This window comes from Procambarus clarkii, chromosome 70 (assembly GCF_040958095.1).
Source record: "Procambarus clarkii isolate CNS0578487 chromosome 70, FALCON_Pclarkii_2.0, whole genome shotgun sequence".
Lineage (NCBI taxonomy): Eukaryota > Metazoa > Arthropoda > Malacostraca > Decapoda > Cambaridae > Procambarus > Procambarus clarkii.
Genome location: NC_091219.1, coordinates 21,035,077 through 21,052,309, shown reverse-complemented (window position 1 = coordinate 21,052,309; position 17,233 = coordinate 21,035,077). Strand labels below are relative to the sequence as shown.

The 17,233-nt window shown below is 43.7% G+C and overlaps 1 protein-coding gene across 2 annotated transcripts in view; it reads left to right on the top strand.

Annotated features, from left to right (window-relative positions):
• LOC123775301 (leucine-rich repeat-containing protein 24) overlaps positions 1-17,233 on the top strand; it is a 202,959-nt gene that overhangs the window by 73,903 nt on the left and 111,823 nt on the right. For both annotated transcript variants that reach the window (XM_069311627.1, XM_069311626.1), the window contains exon 2: positions 14,569-14,624. The gene's annotated coding sequence lies outside the window, so the exon portion shown is untranslated. The remainder of the gene's footprint in view (positions 1-14,568; positions 14,625-17,233) is intronic.

Below are 17,233 nucleotides of genomic sequence, written 5' to 3'. Positions count from 1 at the left end.
CGAAATTTAATGGATTTATATATATATATATATATATATATATATATATATATATATATATATATTGTGACGATAATCTCCTTCAAGAGATTGAGCCTGCTCTTCCCTCCAAAATTACGTCTTCACAATTATATAAAAAGACTATGGAAGAAATGTCCAACAACGACAACAACACCAGCACCAGCAAGGCTTGCCAGGGTGAGCAGAAACGTATGCAACCAGCCACCTGTTCGAACTCCAACCACCAAACTACCCGTTGATCGCTACGGCTCCGCTGATTGGTCGCCGGTCTGGCTGCACCTGCACTCGCCCCCAATACTACCTGATGTCTGGGGTCACCCCAACATCAGTCCTCAGAATGTTCCGTGCTTTCGTAGCCAGCACTCCTCCCAGCTAGACGTTAGCGTGTACTGAGAGAGGTGGTGGCTTTAAGCCAATATTCCAGCACCTCCCACTTAACTTTTGTGTTGCACTTCTTGTTATTTTGCCTTAACGTAACTTTCATTGTGTCATTTAAGTATTCTTATTATTTTGATTGATTGATTTTATTATACATATTTGTTTGTGCATTATTTTCATGTTTTGATTTATTTAACGTAATTAAAATTTCATTGTTAAAGTTTTACTTGTGTTTTGTGTGTCTTCTCCTTACCTTACCACAGACGAAGTTCCAGTTTTTCTATTTTTTTTATAACTATGTGACGAGGCCATACCCCTAGCCTTAAACAGCCGAACACCAACGCGTTACCGTCACAAGTTATATGGGGGCCTGTCCTAGGAGCCTCACTCAGGTACTGGTGCCAAGTGGTAATTTATGGTAAGCGTATTTAACTTTGTTAACGTAGCTTTACTATTTTTCATTCAATTTCATTTTTTATAAGGTGCGGTGTATTGTGCATTACGAGAGTAACATATAGTGAAGGTGAGACAACTTTGGATTACGTGGTGACTGTAGGCCTCAGTCATACTCTTAATTGGTCATCTCTCCCTCCATGTTATTACTCGTATTTACCATCTATGTCCCTTGAATATTTCTCATTCTGACAGATCATCATATTGGTACCCTGGTACTGTGGTCTGCCCCGGGTCAAGAGTACCCAATCTTCTGCAATCTGACTGTAGGAGGACAAAGAGGGCCATAGTTCCTCTAGCTCGAACTTTAGTTGCTGAATTGGGACCTCAGCAGCAGTTCTCGTCACCAGTTGACACCTCGCACCCCTACACGTCAGTCAGAGATGATGATACATACAACGGTAGGGAATTAGCTTATTTTTTCAGAGCACAAAAGTTCGCTAATTCTGTAAGTATCATATTAAATTCAGTAGGAAAAACTTGCTTTATGTCCTATAGAGACTTGGCAAGGTATGCCTACATCCTTGGACTACCAATTTTACTTTTGAAGCATTTAACTGTTTCATTTGTTTTCGAAACTTTGTTTCATTTGTTAGTAGGATTTTCTTGCCCTTATTCTCTTACATGAGTACCGGGTACAAGATTTCCTGCGCCCTTGATTTAATTTAATCATTTAATATCTTTCACTTAACGTTAATTGTTAAAGATCACACAGGATAGGTACCAGTTGCCACGTTGTCCTGTTTCTGACATTTCATTATTGAACATTCGTGTACCTTTATTTGCTAATTTCACCATGTTTCGTCTCCAAACTTTCCGTGCAAATCCAGCAGGTGAAATAGGGACTTTAAGTCGTGCCAAGAGGACTGAACTACAAACTCTTGCACATGAGTATCAACTAGAAGTTCCCTACCAAGCCAACAAAAATGACCTACACAACCTGTTGCTGGATTACTATTTAGAGCAAGGTAAGATAGACTCTGAAACTCATGAAACTTACTATATTGCAGATAAAACTGACTTGGCAACGATGAAACTTAAACTAGAGCTGGCTAAAATTGAACGTGAGCAGCAAAGGGAAGCCCGTGAACAGCAAAGGGAAGCAGCTGCTTTGAGGAGAGAGGAACAAGAACGAGAAATCACCCTCAGAGAACGTGAAGCTGCCTTGAAGAGAGAAGAACACGAACGTGGACTCGCCCTCCAGGAACGTGAGGTTGCACTACTCCAGGAGCGGGAACGAGTACAGCTTGAAACCAAACGACGCGAGTTGGAAATACAACGCGAACATGACAAGCAACAAGCGACTCTGGCTCTTGAGTGTCGTCAACGGGAATACACGTTGGAAACTTCACACCTCGCTCAACGCCAGCAAGCTACTGCCAATCTTCCCGTCAGTTTTAATATATCACATGCAAGTAAGTTAATGCCATCCTTTGTAGAAGCAGAAGTTGATGTGTTCTTTACCACCTTTGAAACCCTTGCTAATCAACTCAGTTGGCCTGTCGACCAATGGGCCACACTTCTCAGAGTCCATCTTACAGGTAGAGCTGCAGTCACACTCAGTACTTTGGCGTCTGAGAATGACTACTACACTCTGAAACAAGCAGTGTTGGACGCCTACCTCCTCTCTACTGAAAGTTATAGAAGGAAATTCCGTGACCACCTGAAGGCAAGTACCACTACCTTCCTCGAGTTTGCTAACACGAAACGGAGGTATTTCATGAAATGGCTGGAAGCAGCACATGTCTCTACTTTTACAGAACTCGTCAACCTGATGCTTGTTGAAGAATTCTTGAGACGTGTGCCGCCTCCTGTCCGCCTCTACTTAGCAGATAAAGAAGAAACCGACTACCTGAAGTGTGCTAAGTCGGCTGACACTTACAGCCTCATCCACCGGCTGACACCTGAACCATCCTCCAGTAAGAAGTCGTGGTACAGTTACGAGAAGGTGAGCCCCGATCAAGCTGGTTCACAACTGTACTGCAAGTATTGTAGACTCTATGGACATACCATAGACAAGTGTGGTAAGTCTCAATCCAAGGGAACCACTGACCAACAACGACCCAAACCAACTCCTCCTAAGTCCGGTAAGCCTGTGATGAATGTTGGTGTTGATGTTAATGATCTTTCTCTTTTCAGTAACCACCTGTATACTGGAACTGTCTCTGCCAACGGTTCAAATCCGGAGGGACGTTTCAAATTGAAGATCTTGAGGGACACAGCGGCTCTACAATCAATCATCTTGAAGTCGGCTGTGCCCAACATAGTCTACACCGGGGAAACAGTCTTCATCACTGACCTCACTGCTACTACTCCATACCCTCTCGCCAGAGTCCACCTGGATTGTCCCTACGTGAACGGGGAAGTCCAAGTCGCCGTCAGGGAAAAGCCTTTTCCCATGCCTGGAGTGCAACTTCTCCTAGGCAACGACTTGGCAGAAGACCTGCAACCGACCAACCTGATCGTCATGGACAAACCCCAGGTGTGTAACTCTGTGCCAAGAAACCCTATTCTTGAGTATGTTCCAGCAGAGGTTCAAGAGAGTGATGAAGTTTCTCCTCCGGTTCTCGTGACCACCCGTGCACAAGCCGCACGTCCACAGCCAGCTGACTCTACTGCTACCGCTGTCCCTCAAGACCCTCAGAAACTACCCCCGCATCTGACCAAGTTGGAGTTCCGTAAGTTGCAGAGGGAAGATCTTACTTTAACACCATTGTTTTTCCAGGCTGAGACTCAACCCGACAGTATTCCTGGGTTCTTCCTAGAGAACGACTTGCTCTACCGCAGATATAGACCCAGTAAACTGAAGGAGGAGGACGATTGGGCCAACACCGAACAACTTGTGATTCCCACCAGCCTGCGGCCCACTATTCTACACCTGGCCCATGGAGCATTCTCCCACTACGGCTTCAACAAGACTTACCATGGGATTCGTCAAGACTACTACTGGCCAGGTATGGTAAACAACGTCAAACAGTACGTAAAACAGTGTCATACATGTCAGATGGCAGGCAAACCGAACGTCTCCATTCCCAGAGCACCACTGATTCCCATACAGGTGCCTGCGGAACCTTTCCACAGACTCATAATAGACTGTGTTGGTCCTTTACCTCGGACCAGTTCAGGTAACGCCTACATCCTAACCATCCTGTGTCCTACCACCAGATTTCCCATAGCAGTTCCAGTGAAGAATATCACGGCTGCTACGGTTATCAAACATCTATTGAAGATCTTCACTCAATACGGATTTCCCAGGGAGATTCAAAGTGACTGTGGCACCAACTTCACCAGTGATCTCTTCAAAAGGACACTGGAGGAGTTCAACATCAAACAGGTATTGTCCAGCCCCTATCATCCTGCTTCACAGGGTTCTCTTGAACGTAGTCATCAGACCATCAAGGCACTCTTGAAAAAGTTTTGTAGTGAAACCTCAAAGGATTGGGATAAGCAGATTGACCTAATAATGTGTATTTTCAGAAGTCTCCCCAATGAGTCCCTAGGAGTATCTCCTTATGAGATGCTCTACGGCCGTAAGTGCCGTACTCCCCTTAAGGCTTTCAAAGACTCTCTCAGAGATGCCACCTTCAGTGAGCATCAGAATGTGCCCCAATTTCTTCAAAACCTTCAACACATTCTAGAGAGAGTCCACCGCTTTGCCCATGATAATCTATTGAAAGCCCAGGTGAGAATGAAGACTCATTACGACCAGACCAGCAAAGTAAGAAAATTCAAGCCGGGAGACTTCGTCCTTGCTTATTTCCCTATCCCAGGTTCACCTTTACAAAACAGATTTTCAGGACCCTACTGCGTCAAAGAGTGCAGGAATAATAATAATTATGTGATAGAGACTCCAGATAGGCGGCGGAAGACCCAGCTGTGCCACGTCAACCTCCTGAAGCAATATAATGGTACTCCTCCCACTGTCTTGACTAACTATTCCACATTCACAGAACCCTACATCCACAGTGAGACCATCCCGGCTTCTTCTCCCGAAAGCACTGACAAGGAGTCGGCGCTTTCTAATTCCAAAATCCTTAATGATCTTCCCAAATGCTTTCAGGATAATAATCGTGCTCCTATGCCCTCTTCTAATTCCACTCTCACCTCGTCAGATAAGCCCTACATCCTCCATGTCGACGCCAATGGTACCGACGATGGTGGTGTCGTGATGCAGCAACGAGGCGAGAAGAATTCACCTGTCAGCAACTACTGCTACAAGGAACGACGGAACAATTGGCAAGGAGCTACTCTTCCTCATCCTGAAGCTTCAGCACTTCACTCCACACCTGAAAAGTGCTCGGTCCACCATCAATACGGACCACACCACCCTACACCTCCTGCAGCACGCCCACTTCTCATCTCAACGTCTTCTACTATGGGCTTGCTAACTGCAGAAATTCAACCTGGAGACACGCTATACCAAGAGTCTGACAACATCTTAGCCCATGATCTCTCCAGAGTTTATGAAGTAGAAGCGACTCCATCCATTTCTCCACCACATAACGACGTACTTCTTCCAGAACCGCAGGCTTCGGGGGAGAGTTGTGACGATAATCTCCTTCAAGAGATTGAGCCTGCTCTTCCCTCCAAAATTACGTCTTCACAATTATATAAAAAGACTATGGAAGAAATGTCCAACAACGACAACAACACCAGCACCAGCAAGGCTTGCCAGGGTGAGCAGAAACGTATGCAACCAGCCACCTGTTCGAACTCCAACCACCAAACTACCCGTTGATCGCTACGGCTCCGCTGATTGGTCGCCGGTCTGGCTGCACCTGCACTCGCCCCCAATACTACCTGATGTCTGGGGTCACCCCAACATCAGTCCTCAGAATGTTCCGTGCTTTCGTAGCCAGCACTCCTCCCAGCTAGACGTTAGCGTGTACTGAGAGAGGTGGTGGCTTTAAGCCAATATTCCAGCACCTCCCACTTAACTTTTGTGTTGCACTTCTTGTTATTTTGCCTTAACGTAACTTTCATTGTGTCATTTAAGTATTCTTATTATTTTGATTGATTGATTTTATTATACATATTTGTTTGTGCATTATTTTCATGTTTTGATTTATTTAACGTAATTAAAATTTCATTGTTAAAGTTTTACTTGTGTTTTGTGTGTCTTCTCCTTACCTTACCACAGACGAAGTTCCAGTTTTTCTATTTTTTTTATAACTATGTGACGAGGCCATACCCCTAGCCTTAAACAGCCGAACACCAACGCGTTACCGTCACAATATATATATATATATATATATATATATATATATCGAAATGTTGTAGCGACTATTAACTAGCCAAAGTAGACTCAATTCGATGGTACCTTGAAAACTTGAGGAGTTCCTACCTTGAGAAGGAAAATTTTAACTTTGAAGAAGTTCCTCCTTAACACAACATTAAGTGTGGCCTTTCCAACATACCCGTTAAGAACGCTGGTGAACGCAGTGTGCTACATATTAACATATTCTGGCGTGCCACATAACCTTGGCTTCAAAATACATACGAAAGAAACATTGTGCTCTCATCCTAGTGTTATGATCCTCACCCAAAAGAAGGAACATAAATTTTCCTGTAAAAAGTTTCATAGGAATTGTTTCGAAGTGTCGCTTGTCCGCGTCAGCAGTTACTGTGGGACGAACCCTGGGTGGGGGTTGGGGAGGGTAGGGGGGGGGGAGGGGTGATGGGGGACGTTATGGGTTTGGGGGTGTTATGGGGTGATTGGAGGGTCGTGAAGGGATAGGGAGGGTGGCATGGGGTGGTGATAAGAGAGTTGATGGTTAAGTGTGGTCAGCATTAGTGTGGTCAGCATTAGTGTGGTCAGCATTAGTGTGGTCAGCATTAGTGTGGTCAGCATTAGTGTGGTGAGCATCAGTGTGGTGAGAGATGAAGCACAAGCAATATGCTAGCGTCAGTCACTACAACTCACCCCTCGGGACACACACACACACACAAGCAGCGACTGCCTCACCAGTTGATTGACAGTTGAGAGGCGGGACCAAAGAGCCAGAGCTCCACCCCCGCAAGTACAACAACTAGGTGAATACTTCTCTATAATTAATCTTACCGTCCTGCTGTTAAGATAGTACTCCTTGTGACTATGTTAACCATCGCACCCACACCACGGTGATGAACAAACTCAACCTAGAATTTGGTACAATTCATTTTCTATTGACCAGACAAAAAGCTAAAAACCGAACTTAAACATTCCTAGGCCTATTATAGCACATATATAATTATAATAATAATTCATTAAGTCGGGGGACAGGAAGCCTGAGTGTATTCATGCACGTTAAGCTAATTTCGAGGTCCTCCTCCACCCCCCCAAGGTTGAATTACTTGACGCCCAGGATTCAATCTCATAACAAGTTGACTAACTCCTGGGTACCTACTCACTGCTGGGTGAACAGAGGCATTAAGTTCAAAGTAAATGCGCCAAACTATTTATGTTTATTCCCTCTATTCTGAAATAGAGGGAATACAGAGAACATATACGGCACACATAGACGCAATAAAGCACCTAAATTATTGGGATCGTCTCAAAGCCCTCCAAATGTACTTACTAGAAAGAAGACGAGGGAGATATCAAATAATATACACGTGGAAGATACTGGAGGGCCAAGTACCAAATCTACACAGTAAAATAACAACGTACTGGAGTGAACGATATGGAAGAAAATGTGGAATAGAACCAGTGAAGAGCAGAGGTGCCATAGGCACAATCAGAGAACACTGTATAAACATCAGAGGTCCGCGGTTGTTCAACGTCCTCCCAGCAAGCATAAGAAATATTGCCGGAACAACCGTGGACATCTTCAAGAGGAAACTAGATTTATTCCTCCAAGGAGTGCCGGACCAACCGGGCTGTGGTGGGTATGTGGGCCTGCGGGCCGCTCCAAGCAACAGCCTGGTGGACCAAACTCTCACAAGTCGAGCCTGGCCTCGGGCCGGGCTTGGGGAGTAGAAGAACTCCCAGAACCCCATCAACCAGGTATGTCCCGCCCGGGATTCAAACCAGGAATTCTAGATTGTGAGTCGAGAACGAACCCAACTATAATACAGGAACCCTTTGGTCCCCGGTAATATATATATATATATTATATATATATATATATATATATATATATATATATATATGTCGTACCTAATAGCCAGAACTCACTTCTTGGCCTACTATGCAAGGCCCGATTTGCCTAATAAGCTAAGTTTTCATGAATTATTGTTTTTTCGACTACCTAACCTACCTAACCTAACCTAACCTAACTTTTTCCGCTACCTAACCCAACCTAACCTATAAAGATAGGTTAGGTTAGGTTAGGTAGGGTTGGTTAGGTTCGGTCATATATCTACGTTAATTTTAACTCTAATAAAAAAAACTGACCTCATACATAATGAAATGGGTAGCTTTATCATTTCATAAGAAAAAAATTAGAGAAAATATATTGATTCAGGAAAACTTGGCTTATTAGGCAAATCGGGCCTTGCATAGTAGGCCAAGAAGTGAGTTCTGGCTATTAGGTACGACATATATATATATATATATATATATATATATATATATATATATATATATATATATATATATATATATGTATATATATATATACTATATTAGGCCTTTGATCACGTGTATTAGGCCTTGGGCCTAATCACATGAGACCAGAAGGCATGGCAGGATGTGCAGAATACCCCCGTTGAAAAGCAGAGGTGCAACAGGTTCTCTGAGAGAGAACTCTATTAACATCAGAGGCCCGAGACTGTTCAACACGCTTCCACTACACATAACTTGATCAACCAGGCTGTGACTCATACGTCAGGCTGCGAGCAGCCGAGTCCAACAACCTGGTTGATCAGTCCAACAACCTGGTTGATCAGTCCAGCAACCAGGATGCCTAGTCGACGACCGGGCCGCGGGGACGCTAAGCCCCGGAAGCACCTCAAGGTAACCAGATCTTTCTCTCTATTTGTCTCTTGCAGGATTTTACCTCCCAGATGGTACCATGAAATCAGCCTTCTGCTCCCTTCGCCTAATTTCATTACTTTACACATTCCCGAGTTAAACTTTAGTAGCCATTATCTAGACCATCCACCAGTTTGTCCAGGTCGTCCTGTAGTCTCAGTCTATCTTCATCTGTCTTGATTCTTCTTATAATCAGTTTATCACCAGCCAACATTGAGCATAGGTTTGGTGTTACCAGAGGAGGAGGAGCCGGACACAGAGCTGTGAACATGAACCAATAGACAAGGAAGAAGGGAATTAGATTCCCATACACCTTTGAATTAAAATTAAAAGGATCCAGTTTGTTAAGAAAAAAGAGGAATGGTTGGAAAAGACCTTTCTCTTCTCCTTTCTCCTCCTTCCTCCTTCCTCCTTCCATCTCCTCCTCCTCCTTCTTCACCCTCTTCCTCCTTCCTACAAATTCGGTGAAAATTTGATGTTCCCCTAAGAGTGTTCTCTCCCGCGCCACGGAATCTATCATTCTAATCTGCATACAGGAGAATTGGAGGAAAAGGCGGAGAGAGAGAGATAAAGAACGAGAGAAGCACCAGGAAGATGAACAGGATTACCTGGAAGTAGAACACAAGAACACAAGGATTAGGAAAGGATTAGGAAGATTAGGAAATCCACGAAGTAGATTAGGAACGGAAATGAAATAGAACAAACGTATCAGGAAATAAAATAGGAACATCAAGGAAGTGGAACAGGAACACCAGGGAAGTGGAACAGGCACACCAGGGTAGTGGAACAGGAACACCAGGGAAGTGGAACAGGAACTCCAGGAAGTGGAACAGGAACACCAGGGAAGTGCAAGAGGAACTCCAGGGAAGTGGAACAGGAACACCAGGAAGTGGAACAGGAACTCCAGGGAAGTGGAACAGGCACACCAGGAAGTGGAACAGGAACTCCAGGGAAGTGGAACAGGCACACCAGGAAGTGGAACAGGAACACCAGGAAGTGGAACAGGAACTCCAGGAAGTGGAACAGGAACACCAGGACGTGGAACAGGAACACCAGGAAGTGGAACAGGAACACCAGGGAAGTGGAAGAGGAACACCAGGTAAGTGGAACAGGCACACCAGGAAGTGGAACAGGCACACCAGGACGTGGAACAGGAACACCAGGAAGTGGAACAGGAACACCAGGGAAGTGGAAGAGGAACACCAGGTAAGTGGAACAGGCACACCAGGAAGTGGAAGAGGAACACCAGGACGTGGAACAGGAACACCAGGAAGTGGAACAGGAACACCAGGGAAGTGGAACAGGCACACCAGGAAGTGGAACAGGCACACCAGGAAGTGGAACAGGTACACCAGGGAAGTGGAAGAGGAACACCAGGTAAGTGGAACAGGCACACCAGGAAGTGGAACAGGAACAACAGGGAAGTGGAACAGGAACTCCAGGGAAGTGGAACAGGATGAAAGACGCAAAAAGAATGTTTCAAAAAAGATGAGAAGAATACTCTAAGGTGTTAAGTGTATGTATTGGCTTGTATACATACAGGGAGGTGAAGCGTTGTATACATACAGGGAGGTGAAGCGTTGTATACATACAGGGAGGTGAAGCCTTGTATACATACAGGGAGGTGAAGCCTTGTATACATACACGGAGGTGAAGCCTTGTATACATACAGGGAGGAGAAGCCTTGTATACATACAGGGAGGTGAAGCCTTGTATACATACAGGGAGGAGAAGCCTTGTATACATACTGGAAGGTGAAGCCTTGTATACATACAGGGAGGTGAAGCCTTGTATACATACAGGGAGGTGAAGCCTTGTATACATACAGGGAGGAGAAGCCTTGTATACATACAGGGAGGTGAAGCCTTGTATACATGGATTCAAAAGTTCAGGTCAAACTATCTCCATGCTCCTAAGAGCTTGGAGATAGTATATCACTTAAGAGCTCTTAAGAGCATGGAGGTTAGTTTACCTAAACTTTCAGCTACTGTTTTGATACACTGTTACATTTCACTCTTTTATGTAAGCATGTGATGGGCAGTTTTGTTATTATTATTTATTGTAATAAATGATATAAAGCAAGAACACACTTCAACTATGAACGGCGTCGAGTACTCAGTAAAGTGTGAGTGTATGTACACCATGAATCAGAGTACACCTCTAGGAGTTCGTGTCCCTGTGACTACTGAAGTACAATACAATGTGTGTGGTTGTAACTGAAGCTAAAGTAAGATTGGTGGAAAAATGCATTAAATATGCCCGAGATATATTATATAGTGTTCTATAAATATTATTATTACATAATTGCGAGGAAAAATATTTTTATTACCGGTTTTAACGATACATTTTAATTTAGTATTTAGAATATTTTTTATCGTTATCAATAATTATCTTTTTTTTATTATCTTGCTGTTATTATTATTTAGTCAGAAATAAAGAGAAGACTGTAGGCGCCCCTGGAAACACGTTCCACACACCTGGAAAACTGTGTGTAATAAAGTGTTCCAGGCCGCTACCACACAAGCGGTGAAAGACTGCTCTGCTGTCACAGCCGGGCAGGAGGCAGGCACACAAGCAATCCCTCACTTGCACAAGCAAAAACAATGAGGTAAAATTCATCCCCCAAATGGATTTGGAATGTTCCCAAGCTCAGCAATTTTTCTCTTTTATTTTTCACTCGTGGCGCTGCTTCCACTTTCTAATTCCTCCCTCCCAAAAAAAACATTAATTTATATACCTTCGAATGTTTATATTTTGTTTTAATCCCGTTAAAATACACAGAGCGTTCCACTCTCACCGAAGCTCTATTAAATCGGGATATACATATGAATTCAGGGTCTTCGTGGCACTGTTATCCCTCGTGGGCGATGAGGTCTTTGTTCTGTTCAACACAATGTTCCAACGTCAGTCACTGTTGTGCGTTTTTACCTGAATGTCGTGATTCATTCATTAATCCCTAATCATTATTTATAAATAATTTATATTAATATATGGGTATCATATCAATCATTCAGTCATTAATTGATATAATTATTCCTAATGATACGGTTTATTAGGGAAGTCTGTTGCTAATGAAACCGCAAGCTACGAGCTGTTATCTTACATCTGACGCCTGAACGCGTTTCTGTAATGTCTGTATTAATGGTTTCCATTCAGAATAAACTTTTATTTAGTGGTAAGTTACTATCATGATAATACCAGGCTGAAGTTGAAGGTAAGTGTGGGAGTGTAAGTGTAAGTAGGGAGCCGGTCGGCCGAGCAGACAGCACGCGGGACTTGTGATCCTGTGGTCCTGGGTTCGATCCCAGGCGCCGGCGAGAAACAATGGGCAGAGTTTCTTTCACCCTATGCCCCTGTTACCTAGCAGTAAAATAGGTACCTGGGTGTTAGTCAGCTGTCACGGGCTGCTTCCTGGGGGTAGAGGCCTGGTCGAGGACCGGGCCTCGGGGACACTAAAAAGCCCCGAAATCATCTCAAGATCTCAAGATAAGAAGTGTGTGCCAGAACTTTCACATGGTCAGCTGGCTGGATTTCCAATGGATCTTCGTGTTGAGAGAACATGTTCTAAATGCAAGACAGTGTAGGAATACTTGATCCCTGATGGAGTGTTGTTGTTGAGGCCGCTGACCGTCTTGTGCTGCACCTGCCACCTTCTCCTTGTCCAAGCAGCTGGACATGGTTTGGAATCTTTGAGAACCTTCGCTCTATACATAAACGCTGAGGCGTTGACGGCTCCTGATTATTATTGACATTAGTGCAACTGGTCTATAATTCTTTGCCAATGCTTTGCTCCCTCCCTTGTGTAGAGGGGCTATGTCTGCTACTTTAAGTGCATCTGGTATCTCCCCCGTGTCCAAGCTCATCCTCCACACTATGCTGAGTGCCTGTGCTTCCGGCACTTTGCATTTCTTTATAAATATTGAATTCCATGAATCTGGACCCGGGGCCGAGTGCATGGGCATGTTTTCAATATCTCTTTCAAAGTCTAGTGCGCTCGTGTTGATATCAGTTATATTTACAGGGGTTTGGATATCCCGCATAAAGAAATTGTCTGGATCTTCCACTTTCATGTTGTTTATTGGAGTGCTAAACATGTCCTCATACTGCTTTTTTAGGATTTCACTAATTTCTTTGTCATCCTCTGTGTATGAACCTTCACTTGTACGAATAGGTCCAATACTGGCAGTGGTTTTTGCTTTTGATTTTGCATATGTGAAGAAATATTTTGGATTTTTCTGTATTTCCTGAATTGCTTTCTGTTCTAACTGCCTTTCTTCAGTTTGATATGAGTGTTTCAATTTCCGCTCGATTTCTTCAATCTCCCTATTTAAATTATTCCTTCTTTGACGGGAACGTCGTGTCTGCTTATGCATTTCCGTATTTTTTTTTTCCTTCTTTTATAGTGTCGTCTGCGTTCTCTTTCTACGTTGGATCTCTTTCTGGCTTTCCTCAAAGGAACATGTTTAAGACAGACTTGATACGCTTCCGAAGTCAGTTTTTCTATTCCTTCTGTAGGACTTTTATTACTTAGAACAGTTCCCCATGGAATGTTTGTAGGTTCCCTGTTTATTATCTCCCAGTCTATCCTTTTATTATTAAAATTGAATTTACTGAATAACCCCTTTCGCTTCATCAACGTTTTAGGTCTATTCTGAGTATTGATGGTCGTTTGCACTTCATTGAGCTTGTGATCTGAGTATGTGGTATCTGATATCATAATGCCCCTGATAATGTCTTCATTGTTTGTAAAGACCAGATCTAGAATATTTTCATTTCTCGTTGGCTCAGATGAAGTGACTGCCGTAGCCTGTCTGGGTCAAAACCTGTGATGACCCTTCTCACAAGGCTCGTTATCTTGACCGTGTTCCTTAACTCAGTGCCTTCGTTATCTTATAAGCCTGTAAAAATACTTTCTTAAAATGTTCAATTCATTTTTTTCTCCTCCTCACTTTTCAGATATTTTATAATACTTCGTGCATGTCATCACAATTTTCCGAAGATTTCAAAAAGCAATATCTCTATCCTAGACTTTTGATAAAAATTAAAAGTAGCTATTATTTCATTTGGATTCCACCTGTCTCTATCTGTCTATCTGTCTGTCTGTCTGTCTGTCTGTCTGTCTGTCTGTCTGTCTGTCTGTCTGTCTGTCTGTCTGTCTGTCTGTCTGTCTGTCTCCATTTCCCTAACTTCTAAAGACTTTATCCTACTATAACTCAGTCACTCCTCAAAAGTGATGTATTCCCATTTTAAATCGTAAATAGATATACTCACTTTTCCTTCCTATTACACCTATTTCATTTCTCATTTCACTTCATCGAGACTTTCTCTTCTCATGGCAGGTTTATTTTATTATGAGGGGTAAAAAAAAGGGAGGGAGAAGGAAAGGGAGGGAAAGTGAGGGAAGAGAGGTGGAGGGAGAAACTGAAGTGTTTAGGAAAGATGCGAGAGCAAGCTGGTAGAAGGCGAACAAGTTATTACAGGTATAATCCGAGTATACTCCAGGTACACTCAAGGCATACTCCAGGTATACTCAAGGCATACTCCAGGTATACTCCAGGCATACTCCACGTACACTCAAGACATGCTCCAGGTATACTCCAGGATTTTACGTCAAACTTACTGCATATCAGTATAAATGTATGTCAGTATTTATTTCATCTTGCCATTGTTAGAAATAAAGCTATTATTATTATTATTATTATTTTTATTATTATTATTATTTTATTATTTTTATTATTATAATTATTATTGTGTGTTTACAGGGCGAGAGTCATCTCTGGGGCCCCGCCTCCAGCCTGCCAGCCGCCAACAACAATAGGTTGGTGAGTACTTGACCACCCATTCCTGTGTGTGCGATTGAGTGTACTCACCTAGTTGTTGTGCTCGTGGCGGTTGAGCTTCGGCTCTTGCATCCCGCCTCTCAACTGTAACACACGTAGATTTGTAGATTTATGTGTGTACTCACCTAGTTGTCCTCACCTAGTTGTGCTTGCGGGGGTTGAGCTTTGGCTCTTTGGATGAACAGGTTCCTGAGCCTACTGGGCTCTTTCAAATCTACATTTGTAACTGTGTATGGAGTCAGCCTCCACCACATCACTGCCTGATGTATTCCATCCGTTAACTACTCGACACTGAAGAAATTCAATCTAATGTCTTTCTTGCTTCTGGGTACTAAGTTTCCACCTGTGTCCCCTTGTTCGTGTTCCACCCGTGTTAAATAATTTGTCTATTTCCACCTTGTTAATTCCCCTGAGAAATTTTGTAGGTGGTTATCATGTCTCCCCTTATTCTTCTGTCTTCCAGGAACGTGAGGGGTTAGCTCCCTTAGCCTTTCCTCGTAGATCATACCTCTTAGTATTAAGAGTAGTCTGGTGGTATACCTCTGAATATCCTCTAACTTTGTCTTGTGTTTATCTGGGTATGAACTCCAGGCTGGAGCTGCATACTCCAGGATTGGCCTAACATAAGTGGTATTAAAAGTCCTGAATGATTCCTAACACAAGTTTCTAAAGGCAGTTTTTATGTTGGCCAATCTAGCATATGCCGCTGATGATATCCTTTTGATGTGGGCCTCTGGGGACAGGTTCGGTGTCATATCAACCCCCAGATCTTTCTCTCTATTTAACTCTTGCAAGATTTCACCTCCCAGATGATACCTTGTGTTCAGACTCCTATTCCCTTCGCCTAATTTCATTATTTTACACTTTCCTAATTTGAACTTTATTTGCCATTTTCTAGACAATTCCTCCAGTTTGTCCAGGTCACCCTGTAGCCTCTGTCTATCTTCATCGCTCTATATTCTATCGCTCTCTCTTCTCTGTTACAACAGAGAAGATTGAGAGAGAGAGAGAGATAGAGACAGAGAGACAGAGAGAGAGTCAGATAAATAACGTCCAGAAGCAGCCAGTAATAGACAGCCTGTCTCATCTTCCTTCCTTACCTCTTATCTCTTTCACTCTCTATTTTAGTTATCAGCATTCCAACATCTATCAACATTTCTAAACATAAAGATAATGGGAGGAGAGAACTCTTGCTGTAAATGGCTGAGGTCTGCCAGAGCCATTGTGCGTGTGTGAAGGGAAAGGTTTGCACGCTTCGCCATTCCCAGTTCCAATTACAGGGGATTAGAGGGGTTCTGTTCCGTACATCGTGGGAAAGGCAAGGAAATGGGGGAGAAGGTAGAAGAAGGGAATGGGAGGGAGGTGAGACGGAATGAGGGGGGGGGGGTTGTTGACGGGAGAAGAGGGAAGAGAGGTGGGTGGTGAGAAGATTTAATTGGAAGGGGAGACAGGAAAGGGAAAGGAGAAGTAGAGGAAGAGGCTAAGCAAGCAGATGGGAGAAGCAGGAGACGGTAGAAATGTATAGTGAGGGGAATATCCTCTCTGTTTTTCTGTTGTTTTTTTTGGCGTGGGTGAGAATAAGCAGATTGAGGTGAGGAGAGAGGGGAGAGGAGACACGGGGTAAGGGGAGAGGGGACATAAGGGGGGAGAATGCCCCTCCCCCCCATTCGTAGTAGATCGTGGTTCTCCACCACCACCATCTATCACAGGCAGCGCATATGGAAATTCATGCAAATCCCTAACTGTCCCTTCCATAGGAGGTCGACCCGTGACGGTGGCCACCCTACGACTCTCAACAGGAGCGCCGGATTAATGTGGTGGCGAGATGTGTCCAGGAGATCCTGTGCCAATTACAAGCGTTTGATGACGAATTTATCGTCTCGTCTGATAATACTACAACCTCTAGCTGGTACAGGTATTCACCCAGTTGTGCTTGCGGGGGTTGAGCTCTGGCTCTTTGGTCCCGGCTCTCAACTGTCAATCAACTGGTGGTGAACAGATTCCTCAGTGTACTCGGCTCTATCATATCTCCATTTGAAACGGTGTATGGAGTCAGCCTCCACCACATCACAATATATGGGAGTGTGTGTGTGTGTGCACTCACCTAGTTGTGTTTGCGGGGGTTGAGCTCTGGCTCTTTGGTCCCGGCTCTCAACTGTCAATCAACTGGTGGTGAACAGATTCCTCAGTGTACTCGGCTCTATCATATCTACATTTAAACCTGTGTGGAGTCAGCCTCCACCACAACACTACTTAACACATTCCATTTGTTAACTATCCTGACACTGAAAAAATTCTTTCTAACGTCTCTGTGGCTCATCTGGGTACTAAGTTTCTTCCTGTGTACCCTTGTTCGTGTCCCACCCGTGCTGGAGAGTTTGTCTTTGTCCACCCTGTCAATTCCCCTGAGAATTTTGTAGGTGGTTATCATGTCTCCCCTTACTCTTCTGTTTTCCAGGGTTGTGAGTTTCAGCTCCCTTAGCCTTTCCTCGTAACTCATTCCTTTCAGTTCCGGGACCAATCTGGTGTCATATCTGAATCTTCTCTAACTTCGTCTTGTGTTTAACTAGGTATGAACTCCAGGCTG